General features: G+C 33.1%; 1 non-coding gene across 1 annotated transcript; it reads left to right on the top strand.

Moving 5' to 3' along the window:
• Positions 1–6,666: 6,666 nt before the first annotated feature.
• On the top strand, positions 6,667–6,773 carry LOC139860837 (small nucleolar RNA R71). The gene has a single exon (XR_011763452.1). It is a non-coding gene; the product is annotated as a small nucleolar RNA R71 (small nucleolar RNA).
• Positions 6,774–20,107: the final 13,334 nt, after the last annotated feature.

Raw genomic sequence — 20,107 nt, 5'->3', positions numbered from 1 at the left:
TATTTCTGAAAGAATTACCGGGATTACCCCCACATCGATCCGTTGAATTTCAAATAGATCTTATACCAGGAGCTGCACCAATAGCTCGTGCTCCTTAGAGACTCGCACCCAGCGAGATGAAAGAACTGCAAAGCCAATTACAAGAACTTTTAGAGCGTGGTTTCATTCGACCAAGCACATCACCGTGGGGAGTTCCTGTTTTGTTTGTCAAGAAGAAAGATGGTACATTCAGGTTGTGTATCGACTACCGAGAGTTGAACAAACTTACCATCAAGAACCGCTACCCACTACCGAGAATCGACGACTTATTTGATCAACTACAAGGCTCGTCTGTTTATTCAAAGATTGACTTACGTTCCGGGTATCATCAAATGCGGGTGAAAGAAGATGATATTCCAAAGACTGCTTTTAGAACACGTTACGGTCATTACAAGTTTATGGTCATGCCGTTTGGTTTAACTAATGCACCAGCTGTGTTCATGGACCTTATGAACAGAGTGTGTGGACCATACCTTGACAAGTTTGTCATTGTTTTCATTGATGACATACTTATTTACTCAAAGAATGACCAAGAACACGGTGAACATTTGAGAAAGGTGTTAGAAGTATTGAGGAAGGAAGAATTGTACGCTAAGTTTTCAAAGTGTGCATTTTGGTTGGAAGAAGTTCAATTCCTCGGTCACATAGTGAACAAAGAAGGTATTAAGGTGGATCCGGCAAAGATAGAAACTGTTGAAAAGTGGGAAACCCCGAAAACTCCGAAACACATACGCCAGTTTTTAGGACTAGCTGGTTACTACAGAAGGTTCATCCAAGACTTTTCCAGAATAGCAAAACCCTTGACTGCATTAACGCATAAAGGGAAGAAATTTGAATGGAATGATGAACAAGAGAAAGCGTTTCAGTTACTGAAGAAAAAGCTAACTACGGCACCTATATTGTCATTGCCTGAAGGGAATGATGATTTTGTGATTTATTGTGACGCATCAAAGCAAGGTCTCGGTTGTGTATTAATGCAACGAACGAAGGTGATTGCTTATGCGTCTAGACAATTGAAGATTCACGAACAAAATTATACGACGCATGATTTGGAATTAGGCGCGGTTGTTTTTGCATTAAAGACTTGGAGGCACTACTTATATGGGGTCAAAAGTATTATATATACCGACCACAAAAGTCTTCAACACATATTTAATCAGAAACAACTGAATATGAGGCAGCGTAGGTGGATTGAATTATTGAATGATTACGACTTTGAGATTCGTTACCACCCGGGGAAGGCAAATGTGGTAGCCGATGCCTTGAGCAGGAAGGACAGAGAACCCATTCGAGTAAAAGCTATGAATATAATGATTCATAATAACCTTACTACTCAAATAAAGGAGGCGCAACAAGGAGTTTTAAAAGAGGGAAATTTAAAGGATGAAATACCCAAAGGATCGGAGAAACATCTTAATATTCGGGAAGACGGAACCCGGTATAGGGCTGAAAGGATTTGGGTACCAAAATTTGGAGATATGAGAGAAATGGTACTTAGAGAAGCTCATAAAACCAGATACTCAATACATCCTGGAACGGGGAAGATGTACAAGGATCTCAGGAAATATTTTTGGTGGCCGGGTATGAAAGCCGATGTTGCTAAATACGTAGGAGAATGTTTGACGTGTTCTAAGGTCAAAGCTGAGCATCAGAAACCATCAGGTCTACTTCAACAACCCGAAATCCCGGAATGGAAATGGGAAAACATTACCATGGATTTCATCACTAAATTGCCAAGGACTGCAAGTGGTTTTGATACTATTTGGGTAATAATTGATCGTCTCACCAAATCAGCACATTTCCTGCCAATAAGAGAAGATGACAAGATGGAGAAGTTAGCACGACTGTATTTGAAGGAAGTCGTCTCCAGACATGGAATACCAATCTCTATTATCTCTGATAGGGATGGCAGATTTATTTCAAGATTCTGGCAGACATTACAGCAAGCATTAGGAACTCGTCTAGACATGAGTACTGCCTATCATCCACAAACTGATGGGCAGAGCGAAAGGACGATACAAACGCTTGAAGACATGCTACGAGCATGTGTTATTGATTTCGGAAATAGTTGGGATCGACATCTACCATTACCAGAATTTTCCTACAACAACAGCTACCATTCAAGTATTGAGATGGCGCTGTTTGAAGCACTTTATGGTAGAAAGTGCAGGTCTCTGATTTGTTGGAGTGAAGTGGGGGATAGACAGATTACGGGTCCGGAGATTATACAAGAAACTACCGAGAAGATCATCCAAATTCAACAACGGTTGAAAACCGCCCAAAGTCGACAAAAGAGCTACGCTGACATTAAAAGAAAAGATATAGAATTTGAAATTGGAGAGATGGTCATGCTTAAAGTTGCACCTTGGAAAGGCGTTGTTCGATTTGGTAAACGAGGGAAATTAAATCCAAGGTATATTGGACCATTCAAGATTATTGATCGTGTCGGACCAGTAGCTTACCGACTTGAGTTACCTCAACAACTCGCGGCTGTACATAACACTTTCCACGTCTCGAATTTGAAGAAATGTTTTGCTAAAGAAGATCTCACTATTCCATTAGATGAAATCCAAATCAACGAAAAACTCCAATTCATCGAAGAACCCGTCGAAATAATGGATCGTGAGGTTAAAAGACTTAAGCAAAACAAGATACCAATTGTTAAGGTTTGATGGAATGCTCGTAGAGGACCCGAGTTCACCTGGGAGCGTGAAGATCAGATGAAGAAGAAATATCCGCATCTATTTCCAGAAGATTCGTCAACACCTTCAACAACTTAAAATTTCGGGACGAAATTTATTTAACGGGTAGGTACTGTAGTGACCCGAACTTTTCCATGTTTATATATATTAATTGAGATTTATATTTACATGATTAAATGTTTCCAACATGTTAAGCAATCAAACTTGTTAAGACTTGATTAATTGAAATATGTTTCATATAGACAATTGACCACCCAAGTTGACCGGCGATTCACGAACGTTAAAACTTGTAAAAAAGACATGACGATATATATATGGATATACATATGGTTAACATGAGATTATGATAAGTAAGTATCTCCATAAGTATATTAATAATGAGTTATATACATATAAACAAGACTACTAACTTAAGGATTTCGAAACGAGACATATATGTAACGATTATCGTTGTAACGACATTTAAATGTATATATATCATATTAAGATATATTAATATATCATAATATCATGATAATATAATAATTTAACATCTCATTAGATATAATAAACAATGGGTTAACAACATTAATTAAGATCGTTAACTTAAAGGTTTCAAAACAACACTTACATGTAACGACTAACGATGACTTAACGACTCAGTTAAAATGTATATACATGTAGTGTATTTAGATGTATTAAAATACTTTTGGAAGACTTCAAGACATATATCAAAACACTCATACTTAACAAAAATGGTTACAGTTACTTTTCCATTCTTTTCTTTCATCAAGAATTCTAGTCGTATTCTTACCCGTATTATACACAGCTTCAAAACGTACTTACTATGAGTATATACTAATAGGAACTAGCATGGGATTCCACTCTTGATTATGTCATGTATGACTAATCAATTTTAACTTCTACCATGAGCTAGTCAACTAACTAGAACTCCTTTTAACCCCACTCACCACTCACCAATTACCACTCATCATTCACTCCATTTCACTTCCAATTCTCTTTCTAATTCTCTCTCAACACACACACACACTATTATGAATGTATTTTTCCAGTAGTTAATCATCATCTTCATCAAAAATCACTTCAAGAATCAAGCTATAATCATCATAGGAAGAACACGTCAAGAACACTTCAAAAATCCCTTCAAGTTTACTAATTTACTTCCAAGCTTTCTAATCCATTCCAAGTAATCATCTAAGATCAAGAAATCTTTGTTATATACAGTAGGTTATCTTTCTTATTCAAGGTAATATTCATATTCAAACTTTGATTCAATTTCTATAACTATAAACTATCTTAATTCGAGTAAAAACCTTACTTGAACTTGTTTTTGTGTCATGATCCTACTTCAAGAACTTTCAAGCCATCCAAGATCCTTTGAAGCTAGATCATTTCTTGTCACTTCCAGTAGGTTTACCTACTAAACTTTAGGTAGTAATGATGTTCATAACATCATTCGATTCATATATATAAAACTATCTTATTCGAAGGTTTAAACTCGTAATCACTAGAACATAGTTTAGTTAATTCTAAACTTGTTCGCAAACAAAAGTTAATCCTTCTAACTTGACTTTTAAAATTAACTACACACATGTTCTATATCTATATGATATGCTAACTTAATGATTTAAAACCTGGAAACACAAAAAATACCGTAAAACCGGATTTACGCCGTCGTAGTAACACCGCGGGCTGTTTTGGGTTAGTTAATTAAAAACTATGATAAACTTTGATTTAAAAGTTGTTATTCTGATAAAATGATTTTTATTATGAACATGAAACCATATCCAAAAATTATGGTTAAACTCAAAGTTACGGATTTAAAACGAAGAAGTTATGGGTAAAACAAGATTGGATAATTTTTCTCATTTTAGCTACGTGAAAATTGGTTACAAATCTATTCCAACCATAACTTAATCAACTTGTATTGTATATTATATAATCTTGAGATACCATAGACACGTATACAATGTTTCGACCTATCATGTCGACACATCTATATATATTTCGGAACAACCATAGACACTCTATATGTGAATGTTGGAGTTAGCTATACAGGGTTGAGGTTGATTCCAAAATATATATAGTTTGAGTTGTGATCAATACTGAGATACGTATACACTGGGTCGTGGATTGATTCAAGATAATATTTATCGATTTATTTCTGTACATCTAACTGTGGACAACTAGTTGTAGGTTACTAACGAGGACAGCTGACTTAATAAACTTAAAACATCAAAATATATTAAAAGTGTTGTAAATATATTTTAAACATACTTTGATATATATGTATATATTGTTATAGGTTCGTGAATCAACCAGCGGCCAAGTCTTACTTCCCGACGAAGTAAAAATATGTGAAAGTGAGTTATAGTCTCACTTTTAAAATCTAATATTTTTGGGATGAGAATACATGCAGGTTTTATAAATGATTTACAAAATAGACACAAGTACGTGAAACTACATTCTATGGTTGAATTATCGAAATCGAATATGCCCCTTTTTATTAAGTCTGGTAATCTAAGAATTAGGGAACAGACACCCTAATTGACGCGAATCCTAAAGATAGATCTATTGGGCCTAACAAACCCCATCCAAAGTACCGGATGCTTTAGTACTTCGAAATTTATATTATATCCGAAGGGTGTCCCGGAATGATGGGGATATTCTTATATATATATGCATCTTGTTAATGTCGGTTACCAGGTGTTCACCATATGAATGATTTTTATCTCTATGTATGGGATGTGCATTGAAATATGAAATCTTGTTGTCTATTGTTACGATTTGATATATATAGGTTAAACCTATAACTCACCAACATTTTTGTTGACGTTTAAAGCATGTTTATTCTCAGGTGAATACTAAGAGCTTCCGCTGTTGCATACTAAAATAAGGACAAGATTTGGAGTCCATGTTTGTATGATATTGTGTAAAAACTGCATTCAAGAAACTGATTTCGATGTAACATATTTGTATTGTAAACCATTATGTAATGGTCGTGTGTAAACAGGATATTTTAGATTATCATTATTTGATAATCTACGTAAAGATTTTTAAACCTTTATTTATGAAATAAAGGTTATGGTTTGTTTTAAAAATGAAAGCAGTCTTTGAAAAACGTCTCATATAGAGGTCAAAACCTCGCAACGAAATCAATTAATATGGAACGTTTTTAATCAATAAGAACGGGACATTTCACTAGGTTGCTCACTTCTTGTTCCAGATTTTGGATTGAAGCTTGTTGATTTCTAAATGCTTGAGCATTTTGTTCATTGGTTTGTTTCTGAGATGTGAAAAACTGCGTTTAAGATTCAACTAGCTTCGACATCATATCTTCTAAATTTGGCTTTTTATCATCGGTTTGTGGTGGTTTAATTCAAAAAATAGGTCTTTGCTGATTATAAGTATTGTTAGATATTTGTTGATTGCTAGAACCTTGTTGGTTGTTGTATGGAACATTTCGGTTATAATTCTGATTTTGATTGTAGTTTGGTCTTGGCGGTTGATAATTATTTTGATAATTATTTCCAAGCCTTTGGTTCATGTATGAAACATTCTCTCTTTGTTCCATTGTTTGTTCAATACTGAGACAATCTTTTGTCAAATGTGGTCCTTCACACTGCTCCTAATACGTATTGCGTGAATATCTTTAGTCATCTTTTCCATTCGTCTCTCGAAAGCATCTAACTTTGCGGAAATGGAATCAAAGTCATGGCTAGAATCGGCTCTAGCCGCTTTAGATGAACGAGGAATATCTTTTTCTTGGTGCCACTCATGTGAGTGGGAGGCTGTATTATCAATAATTTTGTAAGCTCCAGTTGCGGTTTTCTTCATAATGGAACCACCAGCTGCTATGTCGATGTCTTTTCGTGTAGTAATGTCGCATCCTTGATAGAATATTTGTACTATTTGATAAGTGTCTAAACCATGTTGAGGACATCCTCTGAACAACTTTTCAAATCTTGTCCATGCTTCATATAGAGTTTCATTTGGCTTTTGCGTGAAAGTAACAATTTCTCCTTGAAGTCTCACGGCTTTAGATGCTGGAAAGAATCTTTTAAGAAATTTCTCAACTAAAACATCCCATGTATCAATCGCCCCTTCAGGTAATGATTCTAACGAATCTTTGGCTTCTCCCTTTAAAGTCCAGGGAAATAACATGAGATAGATTTGTTCATCCTCAACTTCTCTAATTTTAAATAGAGTACAGATCCTATAAAAGGTACGAAGATGTTCGTTTGGATCTTCCTTCGGCGTACCACTAAATTGGCATTGATTAGTTACCATGTGTAGGATTTGTCCTTTGATTTCATAATCTGACGCATTAATGTCCGGTTGAGTAATAGCATGACCTTGGCCAGTGCGTGTAGCTCTCATTCGGTCTTCCATACTTAGAGGTTCCAGATTTTTCATGATTGAGTTTGTTAAATCTGAATCACTAGAGGATTCTGATTTAATGGTTTCTTTCTCGACAATCTCTGGTTGAATGATTTGTGGTTCAGGAGGAATGATTAGTGGTTCAGGATCTCTGAATTGTCCTTGAATATCCTCCGGGTTCTCAATTGTGAGGTCGGCTTCAAAAAATGGATTATCGGAAATTTGAATTGGAGTACTTGGTCGACTAGAGGATTCTAAAGAAAAATCAACGGCGACAATATTGGATAGTTGTCTTGATCGAGTTACAGGAGGTGAACGTATGAAAGGTGGTGAACGTTTTACTCGGTGCATTCACTGAATATCCTATTAGTTATAAAAATAAAAAAAATTATATAAGTTATCAAATTAATAGACTTTTCTGATTTTGCCTACGTTTCGAATAGCCAATAGATGCAGCAGGTAGCCAGGACCCTTTAAATCGGAAGCCCACAACTCGCCACTAACAAATCTAACTATTACTACGAACCAGAATATTTTGATGTCTATCAATTTAACCGCTTAAAATAATTTTTCGTCAAAATTTGAAGAAGATAAAAAAAATCTATGTCCTAAAAACTAGAGCGTCGAGAAATAAGAGGAAGAAAAAGAGTGCATCGATAAATAAAAGGTCAAAAAAATAAGCGTCTAAAAACAAAAATAAGAAAATAAAGCTATTACAGCTACGGCAAAAACTAATCTTAAAATAGGCACTAAAATAAGCGTCGAAACTTAGAATTCTAAAAACTTAAGACTAAAAGTTGCGTCTAAAGGTATTAGAGCTTAAAGAAATTATAAATCCAAAACAGCAATAACTTAAATAGGCACTAAAATCTATTAAATATTAAAGCGATAAGCGACGTCGTAAAATTCTAAAGCGTCTAAATCTTAATCTAAAAAAAAGCATTTAAGTGATTTTACGGCAAAGCCTAAAAATCTAGAAATATAAAAGAACTACGGCAAAAACTAATCTTAAAACTAATTACGAACGAAAAATATACAATTTACGAATTAAACGTTTAAAATATACAATTTATAAAAAGAAACAAAAAATGATAAAATTACTTATTTTTATAAAAATATTATTTTTATATTATTATTTTATAAAAGTACTAATTTATAAAGTAGTAAAACTAGTTAAAACTTAAAATACAAAATTAATTAAAACTAAAACTAATTATTAGTTAATTAAACCCTAATAATAATAATTATTATATAATCTAACCCTAAACTTAATTAATTATTATAATTAATATTAATCGTAACCCTATTTGTGTCGGCTGATGATTCAGGCCTGTCCCATCACTCCATGGATCGCATGGAGTGTAGGTTTTAATTTCATGCGGTCGTATGACCTGCAGGCTCAGATGGGTATGCAGGCTCAAAACTCGACAAGTTTAGTTTTCTTTTATTATATATTTTTTTTATTTTTTTTTAATTTATAACTCTTACAAAATTTAAAATATAAGTGATATTTAAAATTATATTTTTAAGAACTAAAAAAAATACTTTTATACTTTATAAAAAAATATTTTCTTTTTATTTAAACACTTAAATAGATAGAAATATAATTTTTTTATATTTTTGTATTTTTATGTTTAAAACTTCTTATATTTTTACAAAAATAGATTAAAAACTAAATATATTTTTTTATAGCGTTTCGCTTTCGGCGTTGTTGAGTTCCCCGGTAGCGGCGCTAAAAAATACTTGATGTTGTTCGAGGTGTTGTATGAAATAGATTATATTTTGCTACGAAATACTATTAAATACGCTACAATTTTACACAAGTTATTTATTTATTTATAGAATGGGATATACCTAAACCTTGCTACAACACTTATAGGCAGTGTACCTAATCGTAGAGTAGTTTAGTTTTTAGTAAGTTTGGTTCGTTCCACAGGGAGCTAGCTGAGTTTAACGCAATATATGTTTTAAACTATATTTGTATAATATATATATATATATATATATATATATATATATATATATATATATATATATATATATATATATATATATATATATATATATTATTATTATTATAAAGGGGGTTTTACCGTTTAATGACCGGTTTGTCAATTTTATGTCTTAAATCACAATTAAAACCTAATGTAAGATATTAAATATAAATATAACTTAATTTAAAGCATAAAGTAAATGATGATAAATAAAAGTACAATAATTAAAAGTGCGATAATTTAAAGTACGATAAATAAAATGACGGTAAATAAAAGTACGAAGAGATATAAATTAAAGAAATTATGCTTATTTAAACTTCCATAATCATGATGTTTGACGTGTTGATTTTAATTTATTACCATGGGTTAATTGTCCTTTGTCCTGGATTGTTCAATATGTCCATCTGGTTTTGTCCATAATAGTCCATCGGTCATAATTATAAAGTGCGAGAGTCTTCGTTAATTTAACCTTATACCCAAAGTCAAATATTCCAACTAATTTGGGATTCAAACTGTAACAAGGTCTTAATACTTTGTTTAATGAATACACCAGGTTATTGACTGTGTGTAATCCAAGGTTTTAATACTTTGCTAACAATTACACCAATTACCCTTGAATGTAATCCACCCTTGTTTTAATGAGTCCAGTGACTATTAATCCATCCCCGTGTCAGGTCAAATGAATAATTATTAGTATTTATAGATATCCCGTCTACCGTACCCAGTCAAGCGTATGTGGTTAAATATAAATACGTCAAATTATAAATCTCTATATTAAATCAATGAGATATCATTTAATTAATATAAAGCCCATTAATAGCCCATAGTCTAATTTTCACAAGTGTCGGTCTTTTGTCCAAACCCCAATTATGGTCCAAAGCCCAATAACCCAATCTTAATATTTAGTCTAACATCACGATTACTTCGGCTTAAATAAACATAATAATAACTTAGCTACGAGACATTAATTTAAAAAGGTTGAACATAACTTACAATGAGTATTAATCGCGTAGTGTTACACGGACAGAATTTCGACTTACAAACTTAAAATATTCGCCACTATAACCTTATTATTATTAACTTAATATTAAAATTATAATTATAAAATATAAATACATTTATTGAGAGAGTGAGAGATCAGTGTATGATGAAGGTGTAAATAACTCGTCCAATTCGTTGCTATTTATAGCACTTGGCCTGTGATTTCTTCGCATGCGATCGCATGGATTTAACTCCTCCAGGCCATGCAATCGCATGGCCACCTGGGACAGCTCATTTCACTTTGTTTTCTAGTTTGCCGACGGTTTTTAATAATATAATATATATAATTTATATAATTATATATATATTATATTATATTCATGTGCATAGCTGACTTGTACTTTCAGTTCCGTTGAGTCACGCGTTGGTAGTTGGTTCATGTCCCGGTTCCGGATTTTCGAACGTCCTTTATTACGATTTAATATCTTGTACTTTGCGTTTTGCGGCTTGTACTCTTGTAATTCTTAGACGTTTCTCATCAATAAATTGAACCACTTGGATTGTACTTTGTACTTTTTTGCTTTTTGGTCGTTTGCGTCTTCAAATCGTCGAATCTGTCTTTTGTCTTCACCTTTTATTATTTAAACGAATATCACTTGTAAATAGAAAAATTGCAACTAAAAGCTTGTCTTTCTTGAAGGATAATACTATGAAATATATGTTCGTTTTTAGCATTATCAAATATTCCCACATTTGAGCGTTGCTTGTCCTCAAGCAATATAGAACTTGAATAAAAACTTTACTAGAATCACTTCTTTATTCTTCACACTTTGTACATCAGTGATTTTAATACGGCGGTATGAACAATGATGGTAACGATGTGGTTTACAGTCCCACATGACTATAAAAATTTAGATCCTTTAGGAAATTGGATATTTATGAAAACATTTGATCTTTTGAAAATTCAATCTAGCTTTTACCCTAGATAAGTTTTCCGGAATAACCCTTCACTGGTGTTTGCAAACTGTTTTTGTGGGTTTTGTGGGTTTCAGATTTTTAAAATTTTAGCTCAAAACTTATGGTTTTGTGTCACCCACTTGCTAACCTTGTATTTGGAAAGCAACACGTCCAGTATACTTGCTCCGTATATTACCTTTCGGTAAACTACCGTCCGGTTGTAAAGGAAAACGTTGAACAAGCAACTATTAAGGCAATCTCTAATGACATGCTTTTGATTATGGTCTATATCGTGTCGGATGCAATTACTATCCTTTGTAGGAGCAATAGTAAAGATCACCCTATAGTTTTTCGGTCTGGCACAAGGTCCTGTCTTCGACCATGCTATGCAACCACCGTTCTTACGGTTGACACCCAATTTGGTTCAGGTGACCTAATGAATTCAAGGTGAATTCCTAGGATTTTGCGTTCAATGGTAATGAAAGCATTAAAAATAGGGTTTCTGAAAACAAATCTGTTTATAATTTGATCAAATTATTTTCTCGTTCAAGCTCGAGTTTAGATATCATCGAATTCCATGAGTTTGTAATTCTCAATCTTTAAAGTCAATCTCAAGGATTGAGTAATATCAGGCTTAGATGCTGAATTTTAATCTTTAAGGAAATTATCCTTTCTGGGGATCTGATTCATTAGTTTTATAAGCTAATTTGCACGGTGCCCCCATTGTACGAGACAGATCCTCTCATGGTTAGGATAAGTCTGACCACTTGGCGACCCTGTTTGATGCTGAGGTCCGTGGATTTCCAGATGATTTTCGAGAAAACTTTTCAAGGTTTTTCGTAGACTCTACAACTGGTCTGGATGACAACTTCCTGACCGAAATCAAGAAGTATGTGTCTTTTTCTCGGAAGACTTTACTTCCTTTTAAATTTCATTTATATTACAATAAACTGAGTAAAACTGATTAATATTGTCCAAAACAAAAGTATCTTCAATTATTTGTACAAAAATATGTGATATATGTTCTAAATAACTTCAATTATATATGTGATATATCTTCAATTATTTGTAAATTTTTCTCACACTTGGCTTTTATTTTTCTTTCTTTGCCTTTTTATTCTCTTCTATTCCATTTTAAATGAATTCAAGCATTTTGGGTTGTTTCTTAATTTATGTTCTTTCCGAGGTAACAATAATTTCGGTGTTAACACCTAGTTTTATCATTCATAAATATGTATAAACATGATTTTGAGTTCATTTAGTTGAAATTTTTTTTAAAATTTTTACTAGAAGTGGGTAGTCAGTATATAAGACTAGTGTTGTTCTTTATTATCAGAGAGCACTAGATTCTAATACAACTACTGCGTTACTAGTAAAGTTTAACGGTGGCTATTAAACCAAGTGTATAAGTCAAATTTTTTAATACCGAAAGAATTTAATTCCTTCCCACACTTAAGATCTTTCAATGCCCTCATTTGCAAGAAATCGGTAACAATTTAAATTATTGAGGGTAATTAGCGTAGAATAATGATTAAATTTTACCAAAGTTTTCAAACATATTGTTGTTTCTTTGAATGAAAAATGGTGCACATCATTTGTTCATTCCTGCAGTTGTTATTTCACATATATTTTTGTTGCCAAAATTAGTTGCTTTTGCTGAACTTAATGTCAGTCTTTGAAAATGCGCTGTTTTACCCTGTTGTGTACATGAGATAAAATACATACAATACAAATATAAACATGCATGGTATTTTGAAATGAGACTTAATATCCCACTTTCAAATTACAAAAATAAAATATTAGTACAAAATAATAAAAATGTTAAACAATACATAAAAGTATCAAAATGTTAAATGTTTAACATAAATAGATAAAAATAATAAAAGATAAGAAATCACCAATGGAACACTATTGATTTGGATAGGGGTTCCAGTTCATATCATCGCTCGGGTTCCATGGTTGGTGATAGGTGTCCTGGTAGGCTTGATTGGGGTCGTACAGGTCAAAGGGTGGTCGCATGTCGGGCTGATGTGGTGGATAGTAAGCAGGCCGAGTCGGGATATAGTTATTTGGTACCTGATATATATAAATAAATATATGTTTATCCAATTCGTCGCTTATTATTCGGTCATAATTATAAAGTGCGAGAGTCTTCGCTAATTTAACCTTATACCCGAAGTCAAATATTCCAACTAATTGGGGATACTTTGTTTAATGAATACATCAGGTTATCGACTGCGTGTAATCTAAGGTTTTAATACTTTGTTAACAGTTACACCAATTACCCTTGAATATAATCCACCCCTGTTTTAATGAGTCCAATGACTATTAATTCATCCCCGTGTCCGGTCAAATGAATAATTATTAGTATTTATAGATATCCCTCCCACCGTACCCAGTCAAGCGTATGTGGTTAAATATAAATACGTCAAATTATAAATCTCTATATTAAATCAACGAGCTATCATTTAATTAATATAAAGCCCATTAATAGCCCATAGTCCAATTTCCACAAGTGTCGGTCTTTTGTCCAAACCCCAATTATGGTCCAAAGCCCAATAACTCAATCTTAATATTTAGTCCAACATCACGATTACTTCGGCTTAAATAAACATAATAATAACTTAGCTACGAGACATTAATTTAAAAATGTTGAACATAACTTACAATGAGTATTAATCGCGTAGTGTTACACGGACATAATTTCGACTTACAAACTTAAAACATTCACCACTATAACCTTATTATTATTAACTAAATATGAAAATTATAATTAAAATTTAAATATAAATATATTGAGAGAGAGTAAGAGATCAGTTGATGAAGGTGTAAATAACTCATCCAATTCGTCGCTATTTATAGCACTTGGCCTGTGATTTCTTCCCATGCGATCGCATGGATTTAACTCCTTCAGGCCATGCGATCGCATGGCCACCTGGGACAGCTCATTTCACTTTGTTTTCTAGTTTGCCGACAGTTTTTAATAATATAATATATATAATTATATATATATATATTATATTATATTCATGTGCATAGTTGACTTGTACTTTCAGTTCCGTTGAGTCGCGCGTTGGTAGTTGGTTCATGTCCCGGTTCCGGATTTTCGAACGTCCTTTCATACGATTTAATATATTGTACTTTGCGTTTTGCGAATTGTACTCTTGAAATTCTTAGACGTTTCTCATCAATAAATTGAACCACTTGGATTGTACTTTTTAGCTTTTTGGTCGTTTGCGTCTTCAAATCGTCGAATCTGTCTTTTGTCTTCACCTTTTATTATTTAAACGAATATCACTTGTAAATAGAACAATTGCAACTAAAAGCTTGTCTTTCTTGAAGGATAATACTATGAAATATATGTTCGTTTTTAGCATTATCAGTAGCATACATATATGGTGTCGATTTAGCTTGAGGTTTGTGGATTTTCTTTTGAGGAGCTTTATGTTTTTGCTCCTATTTCTGTACATTTCTTATAGTTTGATTAATAAAGTATTTTTCCTTTAAAAAAAATATTACTTCAAAGTTAAAAACGTTATTCCATCCGCCTCAAATATATTGTCCATAGAAAAAAATGTTGGTGATTTTGGTGCCATCCAACGTACATTTTAGTTAGTTGTGATTTACTTGAATGCATGTGTTAGCTAGCTATACTTACCAACGGGGTTCAGAGAGTGTGGAGTACACGCCCGTAAGAGTTGGCTACTAACTGTCGCACAAAATGCGGGGGTCAAGGGGGCTGCGCCCCCTTGCAGGGTCCAAGGGGCAGTGCCTCTTAACCGAAATTGCACTATTCGTTATCATTGAAAAGGTGCATTCTAATAGTTATACCTTTTCGGTATAATAGTTTTTCCCGCCTAAAATGAAGGGATACATCCTTTCATTTGTCTAACTGTTTTACATAACAGTTTTTAGACGTTTTTCATCACTCATTCTGCATTCATCAACAAAAAGAAAACATACACATATTCTCTAACAATTTGTTCAGTGATTTCATTGCCAAAAACACTGATTGCGTTCTTATCTTATCCCTCTAATGATTTCGTGCAACCAAAGCAATCGTATGGTCGAAATACTTTATAGAGACAGTGATTACACGATTCAAGAACGAATCTGGCAGTCAATTCATACCCGATTTATAACAAAAACACACAGTTTAAAAATAATATTACGAGTATTATACTTTATTTTTTTTCATTATCTACTTTTATCCGTTACTTTTTGTCCATGCGTAAAACAGAAACATAAATAAGTTTTACTTCATTATTTTTATATATTTATTAACGTAGACAATTAATTGAGACAATCAAAAATGAAATATAGAACAATAGATATGAGACGGATACATTATAGATTATTACTATATTATCTAATAGACAAAATGGTGAATAATAACTAGGGGCATTTTCGTCCTTTCACTTTTTTTTGTATTTCTAATTAAATTCCACTACACCAACAAAGATCCCCGCACTTTTTTTCAAATATTCAAATCGAAGTGTCAAATAACCGTTTTTATAAAAAAATCTTAAATAAACTCCACCCAAATATTCAACGGGTCATATCTTCTCGCTCGCAACGAGTTAAATTTTTTTGACACCATCGTTAAACTCGAAATAATTTTAGGAACACAATGTCACTAACTATACGCAAAACGGATGCTTTTTAAAAAACGCTAAATATTTGAGGTACTTTTCATGCACGTTTATTTTGCGTTAAATTTTTAAAAGCCGATAATTACATATCTAAACGCGGAGATGGACATATATTGTTAATTTAAAATAACATTTAAATCTTTCACGGGTTATACCTTTTAGTTCGACTCGAGTTGCGCTTCAACGACATCATTCTTTAGCCACGAAATAATTTTACAAACTAAACGCAATAAAATACATTGAAAATCGAACTCCCGGCGCGAAGCAAGGGTTTAATAACTAGTTATTGCAATAACTTTAACATTCATTGTTTTTGCTCCTTTAAAAGAAGTTCAAATTTCATCATGAGTATTGTCATCAATCTTTACAATGGTCCTTAACTGCCAACATAAAGGCAAACTAACCATTAACCATCTGAAATATATTAAAAGAGTAAATATGTTACTTTTTCATCGAAAGACCTTACTTCTCATAAATTATATAGAAAAACTATAAGAGATGGATCAATTAAATATTTCGATCCGACCAGTAACCATCAAATGAGTGGAAATTCTTGAAATAAAGATTTTAACACAACAACTTTGCGGTGCTCAATTGGCCACAAGAACTTATAGCGAAGTTGTAGATTTCGAGTTCAATTGTTGACAATATCTTCTTAAATCTAATTAAGAATTTACAGTGGAAGGTGCTTTACCTGACATTGAAGTGACGCCTAAATTCTCAATATCCGAGGTTTACCTCCTATGGAGAATAAGATATTTTCACATGCATGGAAGTTAGAGGACAACCTGCAAGGCTACAAGTTAACCAACTTAGCCGGCCTTCTTGAAGTTATTGTTGGATTTTGGGAAAAAGGCGAATTCTCGAAAGGTTGTAACTCGTCATTCATGACACTTGTTCCAACGAAGCAAGATCCAATGGGTTTAAGCGACTACCGTCCGATAAGCCTTACCGGAAGTTTCTATAAAATAATTGCAAAGCTACTCTCCAACCTATTAAGGAAAGTAATTCCCAATCTTGTATGGGCGGAGCAGAGTGCATTCGTAAAGGGTAGAAACATCCTTGACGGTGAATTGATCACAAATGAAACGCTTGAATTATTAAAGCAAAAAACGTCATAAAAGTCTCATCTATAAAGTTGAATTTGAAAAAGTGTTTGTATTCTTAAGTTGGGAGTTTCTCTTAGAAGAGATGGAAAACATGAGTTTCAGATCTAGGTGGAGACATTGGATCTTATCATGCCTCTTGTCGGCCTCTATCTCGGTCCCCGTTAATGGCTCTCCTACGAACGAGTTCAAATTGGCTAGACGCGCCAGACAAGGTGTCCTTTATCTCACTTCCTCTTTATTCTTGCAGCGGAAGGTCTTAGCATCTTGGCAAAAAATACCGTTACCTGCTGGTTGTTCAAGGTGTCGAAGTTGGTGATGCGAATTCATATTTCTCTTCTTTAATATACGGATGATACAATCTTTTTTTGGAACTTGTAGTAGGGACAATATTAATAATCTCATGAAGCTTCTAAAGTGTTTCGAACTATCCTTGAGACTTAAAGTTAATTATGATAAGAGCCATCTTTATGGTGTAGGGGTGGAAGACGGTTCGATTGCCAATATGGCTGTTGCTTTTGGTTTCAATGTAGGAACCTTTGTATTTAATTATTTAGGGCTTTCCATCGGTGCAAGTTCCAATAAGATAGCTAGTTGGAAACCGGTCATTGAAAAGTTTGAGAAGAGACTTTCGGATTGGAAAGCCCGGACCATGTCATTTGGTGAATGCTTGTAGTTTATGAAATTGGTTTTAAATAGTCTTCCGTTGTACTACTTCTCGCTCTTCCGTGTCTGCCATGTGTGACGAAAAAACTTGATTGTGTGAGAAGAACTTTTTTTTAGGGTGGGTCCGATTCAAAAGATAATATCTCATTGGTTAAATGGAATGATGTACTCCTCCCTTACGAGGAGGGTGGGTTAAACTTGGGATCTTTTAAAAGAAAAAAATTGGCATTGATCGGAAAGTGGTGGTGGAGGTTCAAAACCGAAACCACCCCCTTGTGGGTCAATGTCATTAAAAGCATTTATGGTCACATGGGTTGTCTGAATTCGGATGATCTTTTACGTTGTAATTCTTCAACTTATGTTTGGTCTAACATTGTCAAAACATGAGAAGACATACATAGGCTCGACATTGCTTCCAGGAAATCTTTCGTCAAGAACATAGGTGATGGAGTAGCTATATCCTTCTGGTGCAAACGATGAATATGTGATGTGCCCCTGAAAGAGAAATTCGGCAGATTATCAAGATTGGAATCAAACTTAAACAACTTGGTGAAAGATAGAGTGACTCAAGATGGTTTCGTAAGTGTGGGAATGTGGGACTAGAAAAGGCAGCTGTCGGGAAGAGCAAGTAGTGAGTTGGAGCAGCTAAATACGATAATTCAATTGATCATCATCAACACTGACAGAGTGGATACGTGGTGTTGGAGGTTATGCAGCAACAACCTGTTTACTACCAGTGAGCTTACAAAGGTAGTGGACTCAAAATTTAATATGGCGGGTACTTCAAATCGGGGTGAAACATTGAGGAATAATTTATGTGTTCGTTTGGAGAGTACGAAAGAAAATGCTACCGGTGTTGACGGAACTCGACAAACGAGGTATTGATCTACCTTTGGTTCGTTGTCCACTTTGTGATGACGACATCGAAGCGGTAGATCACTCCCTCATTTTGTGTAGTCACTCTTATAATGTAAGGGTCAAAGTGTATAATTGGTGGGGTTTGGAAAGTGTTAATAATCTTAGCATTGGCGAAGCCTTTCGCGGGGACTCTGTGACAACCCGGAAATTTCCAACCAAATTTAAACTTTAATCTTTATATGTTTCCGACACGATAAGCAATATTTGTTAAGTTAAATTGCAAGAATTTTAAACTATGTTCATACATTCATTCAACCTCGACCATGTTCCAACGATTCACGAACCATTAAACGAATATGATTATATATGTATATGTGTATATATATTATAACTTGAAACGTAAACAAAATATTAGATTAAATACTTTATATGATTGTATCTGTTTCAAAATATTTATCAATGGAATTAGAAGATAAGATCAAATGATTGAATTATCAGATATATTGAATTATGATTACAAGTCTCTGTTGAAAGGCCCACGCTGATTTGAGAAATCTTTCCGTTTTAACAATATTCGAAAAATGGTAAAGTGATTTATAAATAAGAACAAATTGTCAATCATTGAGAACTAGACAAAGGATAGTGGAAGATTGAATCTCATAAAGACTCGATTGATCTATTTAGTTTCAAACGTACAAAAACATTTTCAGTTTAAAAAGAACTTTATTATTAAAACGTATATAACTTTTATGAATATCTAGAACCACTTTTGACAACTCATTACTTAACTAGTATGATAAAGATAACGATATTTATATTTTATTTTATTAAATATATATAACGATTTAAATTATTATTATATATATTTATACGCGTATTATACGTACATAGTTTTATACTTTTACTATACCTAAACTTTACCTTTACTTTATTTTTACTTTACTTTAACTTTAATAATTCACTTTAATAATTCATACTTTAATAATTCACTTTAATAATTCATACTTTAATAATTCACTTTAATAATTCATACTTTAATAATTCACTTTAATAATTCATACATTAATAATTCACTTTAATAATTCAAAAATCTATTATAAATAGAATTCAATAGGTTTCATTATTTCATAGAAACTTGAAAATATTTTTCTCTAAACTCTCTCAATCGATTTACATATATATATTTACTCCGTATTATTTCAAGATATTATTAGTATACATAAAATATTACGACGGAGTGCTGTCCGAGTGATTTCGAAATTGTTTTTCGAGTAGGATAGGATTAAGAAAATTATGGGTTATAGCTATGGAGGTGATTGAGTATGGTTCATGGGTATGCTCGTGAGGACAATATAGTGTTTATCATTTCCGTTGCGTCTACGTACCTTTCCTGCAATATTGAATCTCAATATTGATACGTGAGTACTCATAATTTAACTTTTACATACTAATAGTGTATCCCTGACTAGTGCTCGAGTATTTAGGATTATGCATGCTTGTACTTTTAATATTGCCCTTAGACAGGTTAGGTTGAATATTGAATTAGTTACACTTGCGGTTGAGATAAGGTATAAGATATGCATGTCCTTGGAAAGCTAGCGAAAAATTAAGGATTTTTCCTTTAGATATCGAATGGTTTCGATGAACGGATTAGAAGTTATAATCAATTGAATTTTCGATATTTTTATTAAAAATGATTATTATTATCGTCGTTTTTATCGTCGTTCTAGTTTTATCTTATTATTATCATTATTATTATCTTTATCAATAAA

Source organism: Rutidosis leptorrhynchoides, chromosome 7 (genome assembly GCF_046630445.1).
Source record: "Rutidosis leptorrhynchoides isolate AG116_Rl617_1_P2 chromosome 7, CSIRO_AGI_Rlap_v1, whole genome shotgun sequence".
NCBI classification, from domain to species: Eukaryota; Viridiplantae; Streptophyta; class Magnoliopsida; order Asterales; family Asteraceae; genus Rutidosis; species Rutidosis leptorrhynchoides.
This window is presented reverse-complemented; position numbering and strand designations above follow the sequence as displayed.